General features: G+C 50.6%; 2 long non-coding RNA genes across 2 annotated transcripts; both read right to left on the reverse strand.

Annotated features, from left to right (window-relative positions):
* Nucleotides 1–8,244: 8,244 nt before the first annotated feature.
* Nucleotides 8,245–10,560, reverse strand: LOC123371957. The gene is made up of 3 exons (XR_006580021.1): nucleotides 10,165–10,560; nucleotides 9,037–9,240; nucleotides 8,245–8,282 (listed from the first exon to the last, which is right to left on the reverse strand). It is a non-coding gene; the product is annotated as an uncharacterized LOC123371957 (long non-coding RNA).
* A 6,783-nt stretch (nucleotides 10,561–17,343) lies between these two features.
* On the reverse strand, nucleotides 17,344–21,222 carry LOC123371953. Its single transcript, XR_006580018.1, has 5 exons — nucleotides 20,779–21,222; nucleotides 20,123–20,468; nucleotides 18,502–18,623; nucleotides 18,004–18,189; nucleotides 17,344–17,469 (listed from the first exon to the last, which is right to left on the reverse strand). It is a non-coding gene; the product is annotated as an uncharacterized LOC123371953 (long non-coding RNA).
* Between the last annotated feature and the right edge of the window lie 916 nt (nucleotides 21,223–22,138).

Here is a 22,138-nt window from a genome sequence, read left to right on the forward strand (position 1 = left end):
AGTCCTAAAGGTGTAAAGTACAAAGCACCTCTTACAACACCCAACAGAGTCACTCTGCACAGCAGACTCTGGCCCCTCCTCACCCTTAATCCCACAGAGCCCTGTACCCAACAAGAAACCACACCGTCAGTGAAGAATACTACAGTGAGTACAGATGACTCTGTGAGTTCAAAGCACTGAGCCCTTAACTCACAGCCAGTTATGCAGAAGGCAGAAACCTGAGAACTATTCTTGTTTCCTTAGAAGGATGTCCAGGCTGCTCAGGTCCACTTCTGACATTCTCATCCGGCTGGGGCTCCTGGACGATTCCTCTGCAAACTAATAAAGCCAAGCACGAACTGTCACTACACAGAGCTCTATGAATGCCCTCATTCCTGCCTCCCTCTCCCATCTCATCTACATCAGCCCGACTAGATGAACAGAGACTGAGTCAACACTGACGGTCACCGCTCCACTCTAGCACCCACTACCCTGCATTATTTTCATCCCCTCCTACTTCTTCATAGCTCCTGAGACCTAGCCTGTGGGGATGCATACCTAGCACTCCTGCCCGTGTCCTATGAAGGGAGACAGCACAAGGAGAGGCAAGGACAGAGACAGAGAGTGTTGGCCAACACACTAGAGGAGAGAGAGAGAAACACGAGGGAAAGGCAAGCAATTCACCACCTGGACTCATTCTCCTAGATGCAACCTTCTGCTGCGTAGGACACACGCTCCTGGCCAGAAAACTGAGCAGCCCCTAAAAATGGGGATCTTCTCTCTCTCTCTCTCTCTCTCAAAACCACAGCTAGTCAGGAACCTTTTCTTACAAACACAGCCTCAGCAAACAGGGCATCCCTTTCAGGAGCAAGGTGGGCCGTGAGCAGAGCAATCACCAAAACAGACACTTATCTCATTGACAGTGATGACTGTTCCATTCCCAGTCGTACGGCTTTTTCAAGGCATTAATAATTCTCGCAGTCCCAGCACTCTCGCTCGCTTTCCATCGCATGAGGGCAGTAGACTGACTTATCACTTCTTTTCCCTTGGTACTAAATCCAGCGGAAAAACAAGTCAGTCACCATCTCAATTGGCAATGTTGGGCAGCCACTTCTTTTTGCCTCTCCCACATGGTGGGGCTCTGCCCTGAACCCTCCTCCCATCACGCCTTTATGACTACAAGTAGAAAGCACCCCTTGCGACGACACCTGAAATAGTCACTCTGCACAGACGACTCTGGTCAGACACACCAAACCTGTGGGGAAAACACGTAGAAATTGTGCTTCTTTTTGCCTTGTAACTTATTGCTTCTTGTAGCTTTTTGCTTCCAGCAAGCACGGACAAGGAGGAGCAAAGGGGACGGCTAGCTGAGGTGCACAGCGGGCCCACCACAGTCCCAGACTGCACGCCAGGGAAGATCTAGTCATTGAGTGTTGGAGTTCTTAGGGATTGGCTTGTTTTGGCCTTGTTTTCAAATGGGTTTATCTTGATTTTTGGCTTAATGTCAAAGTCGGGGTGCTTATTTCCCCAGTGAAAGTTAGCAATTGTGACTCTGGTCCCTTCCCCGGCCTTAATCCCAAAGAGCCCCACACCCAACAAGGAAGCAAACAAAGTGTGAAGAAAATCACAGCAAATACAGATGAGGAATTCCAAGCACTGACCACTTACCCACAGCCAGTTATGCACGAGGCAGAAAGCTGAGGACTGTTCATGTCTCCTTAGAAGAATGTCCAGGCTCCTCAGGCCCACGTCTGCCAATTTCTCCTCCGGCTGCTGCTCCTGGACAATTCCTCTACAAGTGCAGCAAATAAGCCAACCAAGAGCCCTCACTAAAAAAAATTCAATTGGTGTGTGAAATCTTGCCCTCATCCCTGCCTCCCACATCAGCCCCACTAGAGCAGAGACTCAGTCAACACCCACAGTCACCGCTTCACTCTAGCGCCCACTGCCCTGCATCATTTCGGTCCCCTACTTGTTCATAGCTCACAAGACCTAGCCTGTGGGGATGCACACCTAACACACCTGCCCGTGTCCTATGAAGGAAGACAGCACAAGAAGGGGCAAGGACAGAGAGAGAATGAGAGAGAGACAGACAGACAGAGGGTGTGTTGGCCAACACAGAGGAGAGAGAGAGAAAAACGTGGGAGGGAGTCAAGAAACTCACCAGCTGGAGTCATCCCCCTGGATCTAATATGCTGCGGAGGACACACTGGTCCTAGCCAGAGACATGAGCAGCCCCTGAAAATGGGGACATCGTCTCCCTTGTAACCACAACTAGTCAGGAACCTTTTCTTACAAACCCAGCCCCAGCTAATGGGGCGTCCCTACCAGGAGCAAGATGGGCCTTGAGCAGAGCGATCACCAAAGAAGACACTTATCTCATTGGAGAGTGGTGGCGGTTCCGCTCCCAGATGGACGCCTTCTGCGTCGCATCAACAACGCTTGGAGACTCATCGCTCTTGCTCTCTTTCCATTGCACGAGGGCAATAGACTCTGGCCTGTGACTTCTTTTCTCTTGCTACTAAACCCAGCACAAGGGGGAAAAACAAAATCAGTTACCCTTTCAGTCAGCAACTTTGGGTAGGCGCTTATTTTCCCCTCCTGCTCCGCCCTCAACCCTTTCCCCATTACACCGGTAGGACCAGGGCCGGCTCCAGAGCCCAGCGCGCCAAGCAGGCGCGTGGGACGGCATTGTTGGGGCAGGGCGGCATTTGACTCCGGCGGACCTTCCGCAGTCATGCCTGCGGGAGGTCCACCGGAGCCCGGGACGAGCAGACCTGCCGCAGGCATGACTGCGGCGGGTCCCCTCTTCCGGCGGGTCCGCTTGAGCTCCCGCAGGCATGACTGCGGATGCTCCACCGGAGCCGTGGGACCACCACACCCGCCGCAGACACTTCTGCCCCGGCCGCGGGACCGGGGAAGGGCGGCGCGGCGCGGCGCCCTGCTTGGGGCGCCGTATTTTATAGAGCCGCCCCTGGGTAGGACTGCAAGTAGAAAACACCCCTTGCAACGACACCCAAAATAGTCACTTTGCACAGCAGACTCTGGTCACACACACCAAATCTCAAGGGGGAAAATAAAACATACAAATCGGGCTTGGTTTTAGCCTGTAGCTTATTGCTCATTGTAGCTTGCTACTTCCGGCAAGCAGGGGCAAAGAGGGGAGAGAGAGTCAGGGGTGCACAGCGGACCCACCACAGTCCCAGACTGCACGCCAGGAGAGATCTAGTCATTGAGTGCTGGGGTTCTTAGGAATTGGCTTGTTTTGGCCTTATTTGAAATAGGATTAGCTTGATTTTTGGAATATTGTGAATTCAGGGTTCTTATCTACACAGTGAAAGTTGGCAAGTATGACTCTGGTCTCTTCCCCTGCCTTAATCCCACAGTGCCCCATACCAAACAAGGAAGGAAATGGCCTATGAAGAAAATTACAGTGAGTACAAAAATTCCAAGCACTCACTGCTTACTCACAGCCAGTTAGGCAGAAGGCAGAAGCCTGAGGACTGTTGAGGTCTCCTCAGAAGGATGTCCAGGCTGCTCACATCCACTTCTGCATATTCTCATTCGGTGAGGGCTCCTGGATGATTCCTCTGCAAACTAATGAAGTCAAGTAAGTACCATCACTACACATAGCACTACTGATGCATTTAATCTTGCCCTCATCCCTGCTTCCCTCTCCCATCCCATCTACATCCGCTCGATGAACAGAGACTGAGTCAACATCCACAGACACCGCTCCACTCTAGCGCCCAATACCCTGCATGATTTTCATCTCCTCCGATTTGTTCATAGCTCCCGAGATCTAGCCTGTGGGGATGCACACCTAGCACTCCTATCCGTGTCCTATGAAGGGAGACAGCACAAGAAGAAGCAAGGACAGAGAGTGAGAGACAGAGACAGAGACAGAGTGTGTGTTGGCCAACACATTAGAGGAGAGAGAGAGAGAAAAAAACATGGGAGGGAGTCAAGAAACTCAAGAGCTGGAGTCATCCCCCTGGATCCAACCTTCTGCTGCAGAGGACACACCCCTCCTGGCCAGAGAAATTACCAGCCCCAGAAAATGGGGACCTTGTCTCCTTCATAACCACTAGTTAGGAACCTTTTCTTACAAACCCAGACCTTGCTAATGGGGTGTCCCTACCAGGAGCTGAGCTGTGAGCAGAGCAATCACCAAACCAGACACTTATCTCAGTGACAGTGGCCTCTGCTCGGCTCCCAGATGGACGGCTCTTGCCTGGCATGAACAATGCTCACAGGCTCGCTGCTCTCACTCACTGTCCATCGCATGAGGGCAGTAGACTCCGACGTGTGACTTTTTTTCCTTGGTACTAAACCCAGCAGAGGGGAGAAAAGCAAAAAAAGAAAACAGCATCTCCGTCTGCAATGTCACGTAGTCTCTTCATTTCACAGCTCCTGTATCCCACGGTTCTGCCCTCAACCCATCTCCCATCACTACTTTACACTTGTAACTAAGAAGGGACCCATTGTAACTGCACCCAAAATAGTCACTTTGCTCAGGAGACTCTTGGCCCTTCCCCCACCTTAATGCCAAAGAGCCTCATGCCCAACGAGGAAGCACATGGCATGTGAAGAAAAGTACAGCAAGAACAGATGAGGAATTCAAAGCACTGACAGCTAACTCACAGCCAGTTCTGTGGGAAGCAGAAAGCCAAGGACTGTTCGTGTCTGCTCAGAAGGATGTTCAGTTTCCTCATGTCCACATCTGCCAACCTCTCCTCCGGCTACGGCTCCTGGGAAATTCCTCTGGAAATGGATCTGCAAATGCCAAGCATGAGCCATCACTACACACATCTCTATTGATGCTTGAAATCTTGCCCTCATCCCTGCCTCCCTCTTCCAGCCCATCTACATCTGCCCCACTTGATGAACAGAGACCAAATTAACACTGACAGTCACCCCTCCACTCCCGCGCCCGCTACCTTGCACAATTTTCGTCCCCTCCTACTTCATCATGGCTCCCGAGACCTACCCTGTGGGGGTGCACACCGAGCACACGTGCTCGTGTCGTACGAACGGAGACAGCACAAGGAAAAGCAAGGACAGAAAGAGAAAGGGTGTGTGTTGGCCAACGTACTGGAGAAGGGAGAGAGAAAAAAAAACACAGGAGGAAGGCAAGCAACTCGCCACCTGGAATCAACCTCCTGGATCCAACTTTTTCTGCAGAGGACACAGCTCTTGTGAACAAAGAAATGAGCAGCCCCTGAAAATGGGGACCTTGTCTCCTTCAGAACCACACCTAGTCAGGAATATTTTGTTACAAACCCAGTCCCAGCTAATGGGGCATTTGTATCTGGATTCAGGTGGGCAGCGAGCAGAGCAATCACCAAAACAGATACTTATCTCATTGACAGTGGCGGCTGCTCCACTCCCAGCTGGACGGCTCTTGCCTGGCATCCAAAATGCTTGCAATCTCGTCGCTCTCACTCGCTTTCCGTAATGCGAGGTGAGCCGACGCTGACCCTCCACTTCTTTTCTCTTGGTCCTGAACCCAGCACAAGGGGGTGGAGGAGAAACAAACGAGTTAGCATCTCAGTTGGCAACATCACATAAGTTCTTCTCCCATTTACCGCACCCCAGACCTCCACCCATAACCCTTCTTCCGTTACACCTTCAGGACCACCACTAGAAAGCAGCCTGTTGCTCCGCCCTCAACTCTTTCCATCACACCTTTAGCACTACAGCGAAAAATGAGCCTGTTGCACCTATACTTAAAATAGTCACGTACCCAACGAGGAAGCACATGGCCTTATGACAGCAATTACAGAGAAGGAATTCAAAGTACAGACCACGTACTCACAGCCAGTTATGCAGGAGACAGAAAGCTGAGGACTGTTCGTGTCTGCTTAAAAGGATGTCCAAGCTGCTCAGGTCCACTTCTGCCTCTTCCTCCTCCAGCTAGGGCTCCTGGACAATTCCTCTGCAAGAGCAGCTGCAAATACCAAGCATGAGCCATCACTACACAAAGCTCTGTTGATGCTTGAAATCTTGCCCTCATTCCTGCCTCCCTCTTCCATTCCGTCTGCATCGGCCCCACTTGATGAACAGAGACCGAGTTAATAGCGACAATCACCGCTCCACTCTCACACCCACTGCCCTGCATTATTTTCATCCCCTCCTACTTTGCCAGGCTTACCGAAACCTGGCCTCTGCGGACGCACAGCTAGCTCACCTGCCTGTGTGCCATGAAGAGAGACAGCAGAAGGAGAGGCAAGGACAGACTGACAGAGTGTGTTGGCCAACACTAGAGAAGAGAGAGAGAGATTAACATGGGAGGAAGGCAAGCAACTCGCCACCTGGAATCATGCTCCTGGATCCAAGCTTTTCTGCAGAGGACACACCGCTTGTGAACAGAGAAATGAGCTGATGCTGAAAATGGGGACCTTGTCTCCCACATATCCACAGCTCGTCAGGAACATTTTGTTACACACCCAGCCGTAGCTAACTGGGCATCCGTACCTGAAGCCAAGTGGGAAGTGAGCAGAGCCCTCACCTAACAAGACACTTATCTCACTGACGGTGACGGCTGCTCGGCTCCAAGCTGGACGGCTCTTGCCTGGCATCAGTAATGTTCGCTGTCTCTCCGGTCTTACTTGCTTTCCATCGCATGAGGGGAGCGGACTCTGACCCTCCACTTCTTTTCCCTTGGTACTAAACCCAGCACAAGGGGGGAAAACAAATCAGTTACCATCTAAGTCAGCAACACGCATAGTTTCTTCTTCTCGCATCTACTGCACCCCAGGGCTCCATCCTCAACCCTCCTCCAATTACAGCTTTAGCACAAACTGAAGCGACTACAGATGAGGGATTCCAAACACCGACTGCTTAATTAGAGTCACATGCTTAACAGCCTCACCTGACTCTTAGCAGGTTAATTGGAGTCAGGTGTTCTCATTAGCCTGGAGCAGCCCCTGCTCTGGTCACTCAGGGAACAGAAAACTACTTATCCAGAGGCAGGTTTATCTCCCTTCTACTACTCTGCTGTTCCCTGGCCTGGGTCTATCACAGCAGATACTGGATAGAGAGAGATTTCACAAAAACACACACCTGCTCCTCGAATATCACGAGAGCACTCCTTAGCTCCACTGCCAAGTGAAAAACATCTAGATTGTGCAGGTCTGGTTCCTCCAGATGCTTCTCCTCTGTCTGGGGCGGCTCCACTGGCCTTGAGCGGGCCTCTGCAAGAACAGCAAACCACCTATGGAAGAGCCATCACTGTCCAACATGCTACCATGCTAGATATTTTACAATATCTGTCTCCACTCTCGCACCCACAACCCCACATAATTTTCATCCCCTCCTACTTCTTCCTGGCTCCCGAGACCTAGCCTGTGGGGATCCACACCTATCCGTGTCCTATAAAGGGAGAAAGCACAGGGAGAGGCAAGGGCACAGACAGAGAGAAAGAGAGTGTGTGTTGGCCAACACAGTACAGAAAAGAGAGAGAAAGAGAAACGCAGGAGGAGGGGAAGGAACTCGCCAGCTCGAGGCATCCCCCTGGATCCAACCTTCTCTTGCGGAGGACACACTGCTTGTGGATGGAAAAATGAGCAGCCCCTGAAAACGGGGACCTTGTCTCCCTCGTATCCACAGCTAGTCAGGAACCTTTTCTTACAAACCCAGCCCGAGCTAACAGGGTGTCTTTACCTGGAGTCAGATCGGCCGTGAGCAGAACCCTCAGCAAAACAGACACTTATCTCACCGACAGTAGCATCTCCTCGGCTCCCAGATGTACGGCTCTTGCCTGGCCTGAACAATGCTCACAGGCTCGCTGCTCTCACTCACTTGCCATCGCATGAGGGCAGTAGACTCTGACGTGTGACTTCTTTTTCCTTGGTACTAAACCCAGCAGAGGGGAGAAAAAGAAAAACAACAACAGCATCTCGGTCTGCAATGTTGCACAGTCTCTTCATTTCACATCTCCTGTATCCCACAGCTCCGCCCTCAAACCATCTCCCGTTACTACTTCACACCTGCAACTAGAAGGGACCCATTGTAACTGCACCCAAAATGGTCACTTTCCTCAGGAGACTCCTGTCCCTTCCCCAGCCTTAATACCACTGTGCCTGGTACCCAACGAGGAAGCACATGGCCTGTGAAGAAAACTACAGCAAGTACAAATAAGGAATTGAAAGCACTGACCGCTTACTCACAGGCAGTTGTTCAGAAGGCTGAAAGCTGAGGACTGTTCATGTCTCCTTAGAAGGATGTCCAGGCTGCTCAGATCCACTTCTGCCACTTTCTCCTTGGGCTGGGGCTCCTGGACAATTCCTCTGCAAGCGCAGCTGCAAAAGCCAAGCATGAGCCATAACTACACACAGCTCTATTGGTGCTTGAAATCTTGGCCTCATCCCTGCCTCCCTCTTCCATCCCATCTGCATCGGCCCCACTTGACGAACAGAGACCGAGTTAACACCAACAGTCACCGCTCCACTTTAGCACCTACTGCCCAACATGGTTTTCATCCCTTCCTACTACTCCACGGCTTCCAAGACCTAACCTGTGGGGATGCACACCTCACAGGCCTGCCTGTGTCCTAAGAAGGGAGACAGCATAAGGAAAGGTAAGGATATAGACAGGGTGTGTGTTGGCCAACATACTAGAGAACAGAGAGAGGGAGAGAGAGAGACACACACAGGAGGAAGGCAAGCAACTCTCCACCTGCAGCCAGCCATTCTCCTGGATCTAACCTTCTGCTGCGGAGGACACACTGCTCCTGGCCAGAGAACTGAGCAGCCCCTGGAAATGGGGACCTTGTCTCCCTCATAACCACTAGTCGGGAACCTTTTCTTACAAACCCAGCCCCAGCTAACGGAGCATTGCTACCAGAAGCAAGGGGGCCATGAGCAGAGCAATCACCAAAACAGACACTTATCATTGAGAGTAGCAGCTGTTCCCACTCCCAGTTGGACGGCTTTTCCATAGCAGCAATAGCTCTCGCGGTCCAATCACTTTCCAATGTATGAAGGGAGTAGACTCTGATGCCTGATTTATTTTTTCCCCTTGCGCTGGCTTTAGTACCAAGGGAAAAGAACTTACCATCTAAGCGGGCAACATCGCATTAGCTCTTCTTTTCACCTCTCCCACACGGCAGCGCTCCACCCTCTTCCCATGACACCTTTAGCATTTCAGCCAAAAAGCAGCCCTTGCAACAGCATCCGACAGTCACTCTGAACAGCAGACTCTGGCCACTCCCCAGCCTTAATACCACAGAGTCCTGTACCCAACGAGGAAGCACACGGCCTGTGAACAATACTAGAGCAAATAAAGAGGAGAAATTAAAAATTTAAGTTTTAAACAAACAATTTAATACTGTAACCAGTAATGATGATTGTGAAGCTTGGTTGAGGTGGTGTAGTCAGAGGGTGGGATATTTCCCAGGGAATGCCTTACTGCTAAATGATGAACTAGCACTCAGCTGAGCCCTCAAGGATTAACGCATTGTTGTTAATGTAACCTCACACTCTACAAGGCAGCACGAATGGAGGGAGGGAGGGCAGACAGCATCGCAGAGAGAGACAGAGACACACCCTGTGTGTGTGTGGGGGGAGGGGGGGAGAAGAGAGCGAGAGATGCACATTGCCCCTTCAAGTGCGCTGACACCACTTTAAGGACATTGCCTTTTTAAGTAGGTCAGGAAGTTGAGACAGCAGCTGCAGGCAACAGACTCTTTCCACCCTGAGCCCTGTCCTGTCCCCACCCTGCTCTAGATGGAGAAGGGGTAAGTGGGGGGCAGGAGTAGGGGGAGGGGGACACCCTGACATTAGCCCCCCTTTCCCCTCTCCCCTGCACAGCAAGCAGGAGCCTCCGGGGAGAAGCTCCAAGGCAGAGGGCAGGAGCAGCACATGGCAGTGGGGGGGAAGGGACAGCTGAACTGCCGGCAATTGATAGCCTGCTGGGTGGCTGCCGCACAGGGAACTTAGCAGGGCGGGGAGCTGATGGGGGGCTGCCGGTCCACCCTGGTTCCAAGCCCCCACCAGCTAGCTGAAACGGGCTGCTCTTCCTGCAAGGACTGGATAAACCAGGCAGCTGCCAAGCAACGTTATAAGGGAGCATTGCCCAATGTTACACGAGCATGTTCCCTAATTGATCAGCAACGTAACAACGTTAACCGGGGTGACTTTAAGTGAGGAGTTCAGTGCTTTGAATACAGTATCGCTTACTCACAGCCAGTTATGTGCAAGGCAGAAAGCTGAGGACTGTTAATCTCTGCTTAGAAGAATGCCCAAACTGCTCAGGTCCACGTCTGCCACCTTCTCCTTCGGCTGCTGCTCCTCCATGCTTCCTCTAGAAGCGCAGCTGCAAAAGCCAAGCATGAGACATCACTACATACAGCTCTATTGCTGCGTGAAATCCACTCAATGAATACAGACCGAGTACACACTGACAGTCACCGCTCCACTCTTGCACCCACTGTCCAGCATGATTTTCATCCCCTCCTACTTCTTCATGGTTCCTGAGACCTAGCCTGCGGGGATGCACAGCTAGCACCACTGCCCGTGTCCTATGAAGGGAAACGGCACAAGGAGAGGCAAGGACAGAGAGAGAGAGAGAGAGAGAGAGAGAGAGAGAGAGAGAGACACACACACACACACACACACACACACACACAGGGAGAGAGAGTTCGCCAACACATTAGAAGAGAAAGAGAAAAACACAGGATGAAGGCAAGCAACTCACCACCTGCACTCATCCTCCTGGATCCAACCTTCTGCTGCAGAGAACTCGCCGCTCCTGGCCAGAGAACTGAGCAGCCTCTGAAAATGGGGACCTTGTGCCCTTCGTAACTACAGCTAGTCAAGAACATTTTCTTACAAACCCAGCCCCAGCTAATGTGGTGTCCCTACCAGGAGCAGGGAGGGCCGTGAGCAGAGCAATCACCAAAACAGACACTTATCGCATTGAGAGTGGCAGCTGTTCCGCTCCCAGTTGGACAGCTTTTGCGTGGCATCGACAATACTCGCAGTGTCATCGCTCTCCTTCACTTTCCATCGCATGAGGGCAGTAGATTCTGGCACGTGACTTATTTTCCCTTGGTACTAAACCCAGCACAAGGGGAGAAAACAGATCAGTTACCACCTTAGTTCATAATGTCTTCTAGGCTCTTCCTTTCAACTCTCCCGCATGGCACGGCTCTGCCCTCAACCCTCTTCCCGTTATACCTTTAGCATTGCAACCAAAAGCACCCCTTGCAACGGCACCCGACATAGTCACTCTGCACAGCAGACTCTGGCCCCTCCCCAGCCTCAATACCACGGAGCCCCATACCCAATGAGGAAGCACACGTGCTGTGAAGAATACTACAGTGAGTACAGATGAGGATTTCAAAGCACTGACCTCTTACTCACAGCCAGTTAAGCGGGAGGCAGGAAGCGGAGGACTATTCATGTCTCCTTAGAAGGATGCCCAGGCTGCTCACATCCACTTCTGCATATTCTCGTCCAGCGAGGGCTCCTGGATGATTCCTCTGGAAACTAATAAAGCCAAGCAAGTACCATCACTACACACAGCACTACTGGTGCATTTAATCTTGCCCTCATCCCTGCCTCCCTCTCCCATCCCATCTACATCCGCTCGACTCCATGAACAGAGACTGAGTCAACATCCACAGACACCGCTCCACTCTAGCGCCCACTGCCCCGCATGATTTTCATCTCCTCCTATTTGTTCATAGCTCCCGAGATCTAGCCTGTGGGGATGCACACCTAGCACTCCTATCCGTGTCCTATGAAGGAAGACAGCACAAGAAGCAGCAAGGACAGAGACAGAGTGAGAGAGACAGACAGACAGAGTGTGTGTTGGCCAACACATTAGAGGAGAGAGAGAGAGAAAAAAACATGGGAGGGAGTCAAGAAACTCACGAGCTGGAGTCATCCCCCTGGATCCAACCTTCTGCTGCAGAGGACACACCCCTCCTGGCCAGAGAAATTACCAGCCCCAGAAAATGGGGACCTTGTCTCCTTCATAACCACTAGTTAGCAACCTTTTCTTACAAACCCAGATCTTGCTAATGGGGCGTCCCTACCAGGAGCTGAGCCGTGAGCAGAGCAATCACCAAACCAGACACTTATCTCAGTGACAGTGGCCTCTGCTCCGCTCCCAGCTGGACGGCTCTTGCCTGGCATGAACAATGCTCACAGGCTCGCTGCTCTCACTCGCTTTCCGTATCATGAGATGAGCCGACGCTGACCCTCCACTTCTTTTCTCTTGGTCCTGAACCCAGCACAAGGGGGTGGAGGAGAAACAAACGAGTTAGCATCTCAGTTGGCAACATCACATAAGTTCTTCTCCCATTTACCGCACACCCCAGACCTCCACCCATAACCCTTCTTCCGTTACACCTTCAGGACCACCACTAGAAAGCAGCCTGTTGCACGTACACTCAAAACAGCCACTCTGCACAGGAGACCTGTGCCTTTCTCTCCTCTTAACCCCACAGAGCCATGTACCCGACCAGGAACAAAGCTGGAGCGACAAAAGATGAGGAATTCGAAGCACCGACTGCTTACTCACAGCTAGTTACGTGGAAGGCAGAAAGCTGAGGACTGTTAATCTGTGCTTAGAAGGATGTCCAGGCTGCTCAGGTCCGTGTCTGCTAGTTTCTCCTCCTGCTGCTGCTCCCGAAGATTTCTCTGCAAGTGCAGCAAATAAGCCAAGCAACAGCCATCGCTACACAAAATACAATTGATGCGTGAAATCTTGCCCTCATCCCTGCCTCCCTCTCCCATCCCATCCACATCAGCCCCACTAGAGCAGAGACTCAGTCAACACCCACAGTCACCGCTTCACTCTAGCGCCCACTGCCCTGCATCATTTCGGTCCCCTACTTGTTCATAGCTCACAAGACCTAGCTTGTGGGGATGCACACCTAACACACCTGCCCGTGTCCTACGAAGGGAGACAGACAGAGTGTGTTGGCCAACACATTAGGGGAGAGAGAGAAAAATGTGGGATGGAGTCAAGAAATTCAACAGCTGGAGTCATCCTCGTCGATCCAACCTTCTGCTGCGTAGGACACACTGTTTGTGGACAGAGAAAAGACCAGCCCCTGAAAATGGGGACCTTGTCTCCCTCGTAACCACAGCAAGTCAGGAATCTTTTCCTACAAACTGAGCCCCAGCTAATGACAAGTCTCAGCCTGGAGGCAGCTGGGCCGTTACCGGAGTCCTCCCCAAACCAGACACTTCTCACTGATGGTGACGGCTGCTCCACTTCCAGATCGACGGCATCGCCATAGGCTGGCATCGACGCTTGTGGTCTCCTGGCTCTTGGTGCTTTCCATCTCACAACGGGGGTGGGCTCTTACCCTTCACTTCTTTCTCCATGGTACTAAGCACAACAGAAGAGGGAAAAACAGAAGTTATCATCGGAATCTGCAGTGTTGTGTAGGTGGTTGTTCTCCCATCTCCCATTACACCTTTATAGCTCCATGGAGTCATGAAGAATCCCCTAGCTACCACCTGAGCTGGAACAAGAGCTGTACCAGGGAAAGAATTGTGCCCAAGCCTGGATGGGGTCCAGTCTGAGGAAAAAAAAAAAACTTACTGAAGCATCTCTGAGGGTGAGATTATCTGTGTTCAGTTTGATTAGACATAGATTTGCGCTTTTTAATTCGCTTGGTGACTCACTTTGTTCTGTCTGTTACTATTTGGAACCACTTAAATCCTACTTTCCGTATTGATAAAATCACTTTTTACTTATTAATTAACCCAGAGTTAATCTGGAGGGGGGGCAAACAGCTGTGCATCTCTCTCTATCAGTGTTATAGAGGATGAACTATTTATGAGTTTACTCCGTATAAGCTTTATGCAGGGTAAAACGGACTTATTTGTGTTTGTACATCTGAGTGCTAAAGACAAGCACACTTCTGTGAGCTGTTTTCAGGTAAACCTGCAGCTTTGAGGCAAGTAATTCAGACCCTGGGTCTATGTTGGAGCAGATGGGAGTATCTGGCTCAGCAAGAGAGGGTGCTAGAGTCCTGAGCTAGCAGGGAAAGCAGGGGCAGAGGTAACTTGGCACATCAGTTGGCAGCTCCCGGGGGTGGGGTCTGTGATCCAACCCGTCACAGGGGCCGTCACTGCCCAAAGTTCTATTGGTGTGTGAGATGCCGCCCTCCGATCCCACCCACCGTACATCAGCCCCACTTGATGAACCGAGTCAGAGTCAACTCCTACAGTCACCCCCACCACTACCAATGGAGGATCTAGTACCCATCATGCTTCTCTTCCCCCTCCCAATGCCCCAGTGGGATGCAGGCTCTCCAGCCCTAGACTGTGAGCATCCACCATTGCCCATGTTCTATGCAAGGAGAGACAGAAAGAGAGAGCGCGCACATGTTGGCCAACATATGAGAGCAGAGATACACATACAGGAAGGAGGCAAACTCAGCACCTGTAGTCACCTTCCTGGCTCTCCACAAAGAGTTATCGCACTTTGGGAAGACTCCATAGCACCTGACAATTCCTTGAGAGGGCACAAAGGATTCCCCCGAGCTTATCATGCCCCTGTGAGATGCTGAGGTCTTTCCTCAGGGGCCCTCCCCATACTCACAAATTCTTTCCACTGACAAGAGTATTTGCAGCCCTCCCTCAATACTGAACTTCAGCAAGTTTCCATTTGCTCTTACTCTGCAGATCATTGTCCGGCTTCCATCCCTAGGGATGGGCTCCGGGTGGCTGTTCCTTCCTTGGTCTCTGCCACAGGTTGGCCGATCTCTCATCTGACCAATCTCAGTACGACTGAAAAGAGGAGAGAGAGAGAGAACACTTGTAAGCTAGGTCACCACTTGTGCATCGAAGAACAACGGAGACACACGTCACTGGCTGCTGCTCCCTCCTTTATTCTTCTTCAGCTTACCCAGGGCCTAAAATACTCACCACTCCTAAGGAGCTACAGCCCTCCAGGAAAGGGACAATCCCAGACCACTGCCAGCCACAGGCAGAGCTGGACCTTCCCATGGATAGGAGAAGCATCTCTCTGCTCTCCACGAGGCACCTCACTCTGCAGATACTGGACAGAGAAATATCATTTCACAAAAAACACACACCTGCTCCTCCAACATTACAAGAGCGCTCCTCAGCTGCACTGCAAAGCGAAAGAGCTAGATTGTGCAGGTCCGCTTCCTGCAGATGCTCCGCTGCCCTCTGCAAGAACAGCAAACCACCTATGGAAAAGCCATCACTGCCAAAAACACTACAGGTGCACAAGACCTTCCAGTACCTGCCTCCACTCTCATACCCACTTCCCTGCATTATTTTCATCCTCTCCTACTTCGCCATGCTTCCCGAGACCTGGCCTCTGGGGATACACAGCTAACTCACCTGCCTGTGTGCAATGAAGTGAAACAGCAGAAAAAGAGGCAAGGACAGACTGACAGAGTGTGTTGGCCAACACTAGAGAAGAGAGAGAGAGAGAGAGAGAGAGAAACACGGGAGGAAGGCAAGCAACTCACCACCTGGAACCTATCTTTTCTGCAGAGGACACATCGCTTGTCAGCAGAGAAATGAGCAGACCCTGAAAATGGGGACCCAGTCTCCCTCATAACCACAGCTAGTCATGAACATTTTGTTACAAACCCAGGCCCAACTAACAAGACGTCCCTACCTGGAGCCAGGTGGGCCGTGAGCAGAGCTCTCACCAGAACAGACACTTATCTCACTGACAGCAGTAGCTGCTCCGCTCCCAGATGCATGCCTAATGCTTGATTTTGACAATGCTCATGGTCTCGTCACTCTCGCTCACTTTCCATCGCATGAGGACAGTAGACTCTGACCGTGACTTCTTTTTCCTTGGTACTAATCTCAGCAGAGGGAGGGAAACCAAAAAAAATTAGCATCTCCAACTGCAATGTCACGTAGTCTCTTCATTTCACGTCTCCCGTATCCCAGCCCTCAACCCATCTCCCTTTACTACTTTACAATTGCAACTGGAAGGCACCCATTGTAAAGGCACCCATAAAAGCATAAGAATGGCCAAACTGGCTCAAACCAAAAGATCCATCCAGCCCAGTATCCTGGCCATTGCCAGGTGCCCCAGAGGGAATTAACCCAACGGGTAATGATCAAGTGATCTCTCTCCTGCCATCCATCTCCACCCTCTGAAAAACAGAGGCTAGGGACATCATTCCTTACCCATCCTGGCTAATAGCCATTAATGGACCTAACCTCTACGAATTTATCCAGTTCTCTTTTAAACCCTGTTATAGTCCTGGCCTTCACGAGTTCCACAGGTTGACTGTGCGCTGCGTGAAGAAGAACTTCCTTTTATTTATTTTAAACCTGCTGCCCATTAATTTCATTTGGTGGCCCCTAGTTCTTATATTATAGGAAGTAAACTTATTTTTCCTTATTCACTTTTTCCACACCTCTCGTGATTTTATATACCTCTATCATATGCCCCCTTAATCTCCTCTTTTCCAAGCTGCAAAGTCCTAGCCTCTTTAATCTCTCCTCATATGGGATCCATTCTGAACCCCTAATCATTTTAGTTGCCCTTCTCTGAACCTTTTCTAATGCCAGTATATCTTTTTTGAGATGAGGAGACCACATCTGTGCCCAGTATTCAAGATGTGGGAGTACCATGGATTTATACAAGGACAGTAAGATATTCTCTGCCTTATTCTCTATTCCTCTTTTAATGATTCCAAACATCCTGTTTGCTTTTTTGACTGCCGCTGCACACTGCGTGGACATCTTCGGAAAACTATCCACGATGACCCTAAGATCTCTTTCCTGATTAGTTGTAGCTAAATTAGCCCCCATCATATTTTATGTATAGTTGGGGTTGTTTTTTCCAATGTGCATTACTTCACATTTATCCACATGAAATTTCATTTGCCATTTTGTTGCCCAATCACTTCGTTTATGGGAACTTTTTGAAGTTCTTCACAGTGTTCATTGGATTTAACTATCTTGAGCAATTTAGTATCATCTGCAATCTTTGCCACCTCACCTTTCTCCAGATTATTTATGAATAAATTGAATAGGATTTGTCCTAGCATTGACCCTTGGGGAACACAACTAGTTACCCCTCTCCATTCTGAAAATTTACCATTAATTCCTACCCTTTGTTCCCTGTCTTTTAAGCAGTTCTCAATCCACGAAAGGATCTTCACTCTTTTCCAGTGATGCTCTTATGAAAATAAAGTTCTTTGGTGAAGGACCTTATCAAAGGCTTTCTGGAAATCTAAGTACACTTTGTCCCAAAATAGTCACTTTGTTCAGGAGATTCTTGTCCCTTCCCCAGCCTTAATTCCAGAGTCTCATAACAAACGAGGAAGCACACGGCCTGTGAAGATAACTACAGCGAGCAGAGGTGAGGAATTGAAAGTGCTCATCTCTTACTCACAGGCAGTTATGCAAAAGGCAGAATGATGAGGAATATTCATGTCTCCTTAGAAGGATGTCCAGGCTGCTGAGGTCAACTTCTGCATATTCTCGTCCGGCGAGGGCTCCTGGATGATTCCTCTGCAAACTAATAAAGTCAAGTAAGTACCATCATCACTACACAGAGCTCTATTAGTGCATTTAGTCTTGCCCTCATGCCCGCCTCCCTCTCCCATCCCATCTACATCAGCCCCACTTGATGAACAGTAACCAAGTCAACATCGACAGTCTACACTCCACTCTAGTGCCCACTACTCTGCATGATTTTCATCCCCTCTTACTTGTTCATAGCTCCCGAGACCTAGCCTGTGGGGATGCACACGTAACACACCTGCCCGTGTGCTATGAGGGGAGACAGCACAAGGAGAGGCAAGGACATAGACAGAGAGAGAAAAAGTGTTGGCCAACACACTAGAGAAGAGACAGAGAGAGAAAGAGCAAGGCAAGAAACTCACCAGCTGGATTCATCCCCCTGGATCCAACCTTCTGCTGCAAAGTACACACTGCTTGTCAACAGACCAATAACCAGCCCCTGAAAATGGGGACCTTGTCTCCCTCATAACAGCAGCTAGTCAGGAATCTTTTCTTACAAACCCAGCCCCAGCTAATGGGGCATCCCTACCTGGAGCCAGGTGGGCCATGAGCAGATCCCTCACCAAACCAGACATTTATCTCACTGACAGCGGTGACTGCTCCGCTCCCAGATGTACAGCTAATGCCTGATTTCGACAATGATCGCGGTCTCGTCGGTCTCGCTTTCCTTCGCATGAGGACAGTAGAATGATACGTGACTTCTTTTCCCTTGGTACTAAACCCCGCACAAGGAGAAAAACAAGCAAGTTACCATCTCAGTAGGCAAATGTCACCTTGGCTCTTCTTTTCGCCTCTCCCACACGGGGGAGCTCCGCCCTCAACACTCTTCCCATTACACCTTTAGCATTACAACCAAAAAGCAGCCCTTGCAACAGCACCCGACATAGTCACTCTGCGTAGCAGACTCTGGCCCCTCCCCAGCCTTAATACCACAGAGCCCCGCACCCAACAAGGAGACACACGGCCTGTGAAGAATACTACACCAAGTATAAATGAGGTATTCCACTGGCACCGACCGCTTACTCACAGCCAGTTATGCAGGAGGCAGAAAGCTGAGGACTGTTCACGTCTGCTTAGAAGGATGTTCAGGTCCACTTTTGAGAGTCTCTCCTCCAGACAGCGCTCCTGGACAATTCCTCTGCCAGTGCACTTGCAAAAGCCAAGGGTGAGTCAGCATTACACAAAGCTCTGAAGATATGTGAAATCTTGCCCTAATCTCTGCCTCCCTCTCTCATTTGGTCTACATCAGCCCCAGACGATGATTAAAGACCAAGTCAACACCCATAGGCACTGCTCCACTGTGGCACCCACTAATATGCATGATTTTCATACCCTCCTAATTTTTCATGGGTCCCAAAGATGTAGACTGTGCGGATGCACACCTAGCACCCTTTTCCCGCGTCCTACGTAGGGAGACGGCACCAGGAAAGGAAAGGAAGGGAGAATGAAAGAGCGAGAGTGTTGGCCAACACAATAGAGAAGACAGAGAAACATGGGAGGAAGGCAAGTAACTCGACACCTGGAGTCATCCTCTAGATGCTACCTTCTGCTGCGTAGGTCACACTGCTGCTGACCAGAGGAATCATCAGCCCCTGAAATTGGGAACCTTGTCTCTTTTACAACCACAGCTAGTCAGGAATCTTTTCTTACAAACCCAGCCCTAGCTAACGGGGCATCCCTACCAGCATCAACGTGGGCCATGAGCAGAGCCCTCACCAAAACAGACACTTATCTCACTGACAGCGACGGCTCTTCTGCTGCCAGATGGACGGCTTTTGCGTGGCATCAACCATGCTCACGGTCTCATCGCTCTCGCTCGCTTTCCATCACATGAGGGCAGTAGACTGGCAAATGACTTCTTTTTCTTTGGTATCAAATCCAGCAGAGGAGGGAAAAACAAAAAAAAATAGCATCTCCATCTGCAATGTCGCATAGCCTCTTCATTTCCCATCTGCCGTATCCCAGGGCTTCACCCTCAACCCATCTCCCATTACTGCTTTACAACTGCAAGTCAAAGATACCCATTGTAACGGCACCCAAAATAATCACTTTCTCAGGAGACTCTGGCCACTCCCTAGCCTTAATCCCACAGAGCCTTGTACCCAACGAGGAAGCACACAGCCTGTGAATAAAAGTACAGTGCTTACTCACAGCCATTTATGCAGGAGGCAGAAAGCTGAGGACTGTTCATGTCTGCTTAGAAGAATGTTCAGGCTGATCAGGTTCACTTCTGAGAGTCTCTCCTCCAGGTAGGGTTCCTGGACAATTCCTGTACCAGCGCAGCTGCAAAAGCCACTCATGATCCAGCATTACACAGTTGTGAAGGTGTGTGAAATCTTGCCCTCATCTCTCGCTCCCTCTGCCATTCCATTTACATCAGCCCCACCTGATGAACACAGATCGACTCAAAACCGACAGTCTCCAATCCACTCTCATCCCTTCTACCCCACATAATTTTTGTCCCCTCCTACTTCTTCATTACTCCCGAGACCCAAGCCTGTGGGGAGCACACCTAGCACACCTGCCCATGTGCCATGAAGCAAGACAGCGCAAAATGAGGCAAGGACAGATTTAGAGAGAGTGTGTTGGCCAACACACAGAGAAAAGAGAGAGAGATTAACACGGGAGGAAGGCAAGCAACTCCTCACCTGGAATCATCCTCCTGGATCCAAGCTTTTCTGCAGAGGACACACCGCTTGTGAACGGAGAAATGAGCTGATGCTGAAAATGGGGACCTTGTCTCCCACATATCCACAGCTCATTTTGTTACACACCGAGCCGTAGCTAACTGGGCATCCGTACCTGAAGCCAAGTGAGAAGTGAGCAGAGCCCTCACCTAACAAGACACTTATCTCACTGACAGTGACGGCTGCTCGGCTCCAAGCTGGACGGCTCTTGCCTGGCATCAGTAACGTTCGCTGTCTCCCCGCTCTTACTTGCTTTCCATCGCATGAGGGGAGCAGACTCTGACCCTCCACTTCTTTTCCCTTGGTACTAAACCCACAGAGCACCGTGTTCAACGAGGAAATTCACAGCCTCTGAACAAAACTGAAGCGAGTACAGATGAGGGATTCCAAACACCAACTGCTTAATTAGAGTCACATGCTTAACAGCCTCACCTGACTCTTAGCAGGTTAATTGGAGTCAGGTGTTCTCATTAGCTCCCTGCTCTGGTCACTCAGGGAACAGAAAACTACTTATCCAGTGGCAGGTTTATCTCCCTTCTACTACTCTGCTGTTCCCAACTGGCCTGGGTCTATCACAGCAGATACTGGATAGAGAGAGATTTCACAAAAACACACACCTGCTCCTCAAATATCACGAGAGCACTCCTTAGCTCCCCTGCCAAGTGAAAAACATCTAGATTGTGCAGGTCTGGTTCCTCCAGATGCTTCTCCTCTGTCTGGGGCGGCTCCATTGGCCTTGAGCGGGCCTCTGCAAGAACAGCAAACCACCTATGGAAGAGCCATCACTGTCCAACATGCTACCGTGCTAGATATTTTACAATACCTGCCTCCACTCTCGCACCCACGACCCCACATAATTTTCATCCCCTCCTACTTCTTCCTGGCTCCCGAGAACTAGCCTATGGGGATCCACACCTACCCGTGTCCCATAAAGGGAGAAAGCACAGGGAGAGGCAAGGACACAGACAGAGAGAAAGAGAGTGTGTGCTGGCCGACACAGTACAGGAAAGAGAGAGGGAGGGAGGGAGAGAAACGCAGGAGGAGGGGAAGGAACTCGCCAGCTCGAGGCATCCCCCTGGATCCAACCTTCTCTTGCGGATAGAAAAATGAGCAGCCCCTTAAAACGGGGACCTTGTCTCCCTCGTATCCACAGCTAGTCAGGAACCTTTTCTTACAAACCCAGCCCCAGCTAACAGGGTGTGTCTACCTGGAGTCAGATCGGCCGTGAGCAGAACCCTCAGCAAAACAGACACTTATCTCACTGACAGTAGCATCTCTTCGGCTCGCAGATGTACGGCTCTTGCCTGGCCTGAACAACGCTCACAGGCTCGCTGCTCTTACTCACTTGCCATCGCATGAGGGCAGTAGACTCTGACGTGTGACTTCTTATTCCTTGGTACTAAACCCATCAGAGGGGAGAAAAAGCAAAAAAAAACAGCATCTCGGTCTGCAATGTCGCATAGTCTCTTCATTTCACATCTCCTGTATCCCACAGCTCCGCCCTCAAACCATCTCCCGTTACTACTTTACACCTGCAACTAGAAGGGACCCATTGTAACTGCACCCAAAATGGTCACTTTGCTCAGGAGACTCCTGTCCCTTCCCCAGCCTTAATACCACTGTGCCCGGTACCCAACGAGGAAGCACATGGCCTGTGAAGAAAACTACAGCGAGTACAGATAAGGAATTGAAAGCACTGACCGCTTACTCACAGCCAGTTGTTCAGAAGGCAGAAAGCTGAGGACTGTTCATGTCTCCTTAGAAGGATGTCCAGGCGGCTCAGATCCACTTCTGCCAGTTTCTCCTTGGGCTGGGGCTCCTGGACAATTCCTCTGCAAGCACAGCTGCAAAAGCCAAGCATGAGCCATAACTACACACAGCTCTATTGGTGCTCATCCCTGGCCTCATCCCTGCCTCCCTCTTCCATCCCATCTACATCGGCCCCACTCGACGAACAGAGACCGAGTTAACACCAAT

Source organism: Mauremys mutica, chromosome 5 (assembly GCF_020497125.1).
Source record: "Mauremys mutica isolate MM-2020 ecotype Southern chromosome 5, ASM2049712v1, whole genome shotgun sequence".
NCBI classification, from domain to species: Eukaryota; Metazoa; Chordata; order Testudines; family Geoemydidae; genus Mauremys; species Mauremys mutica.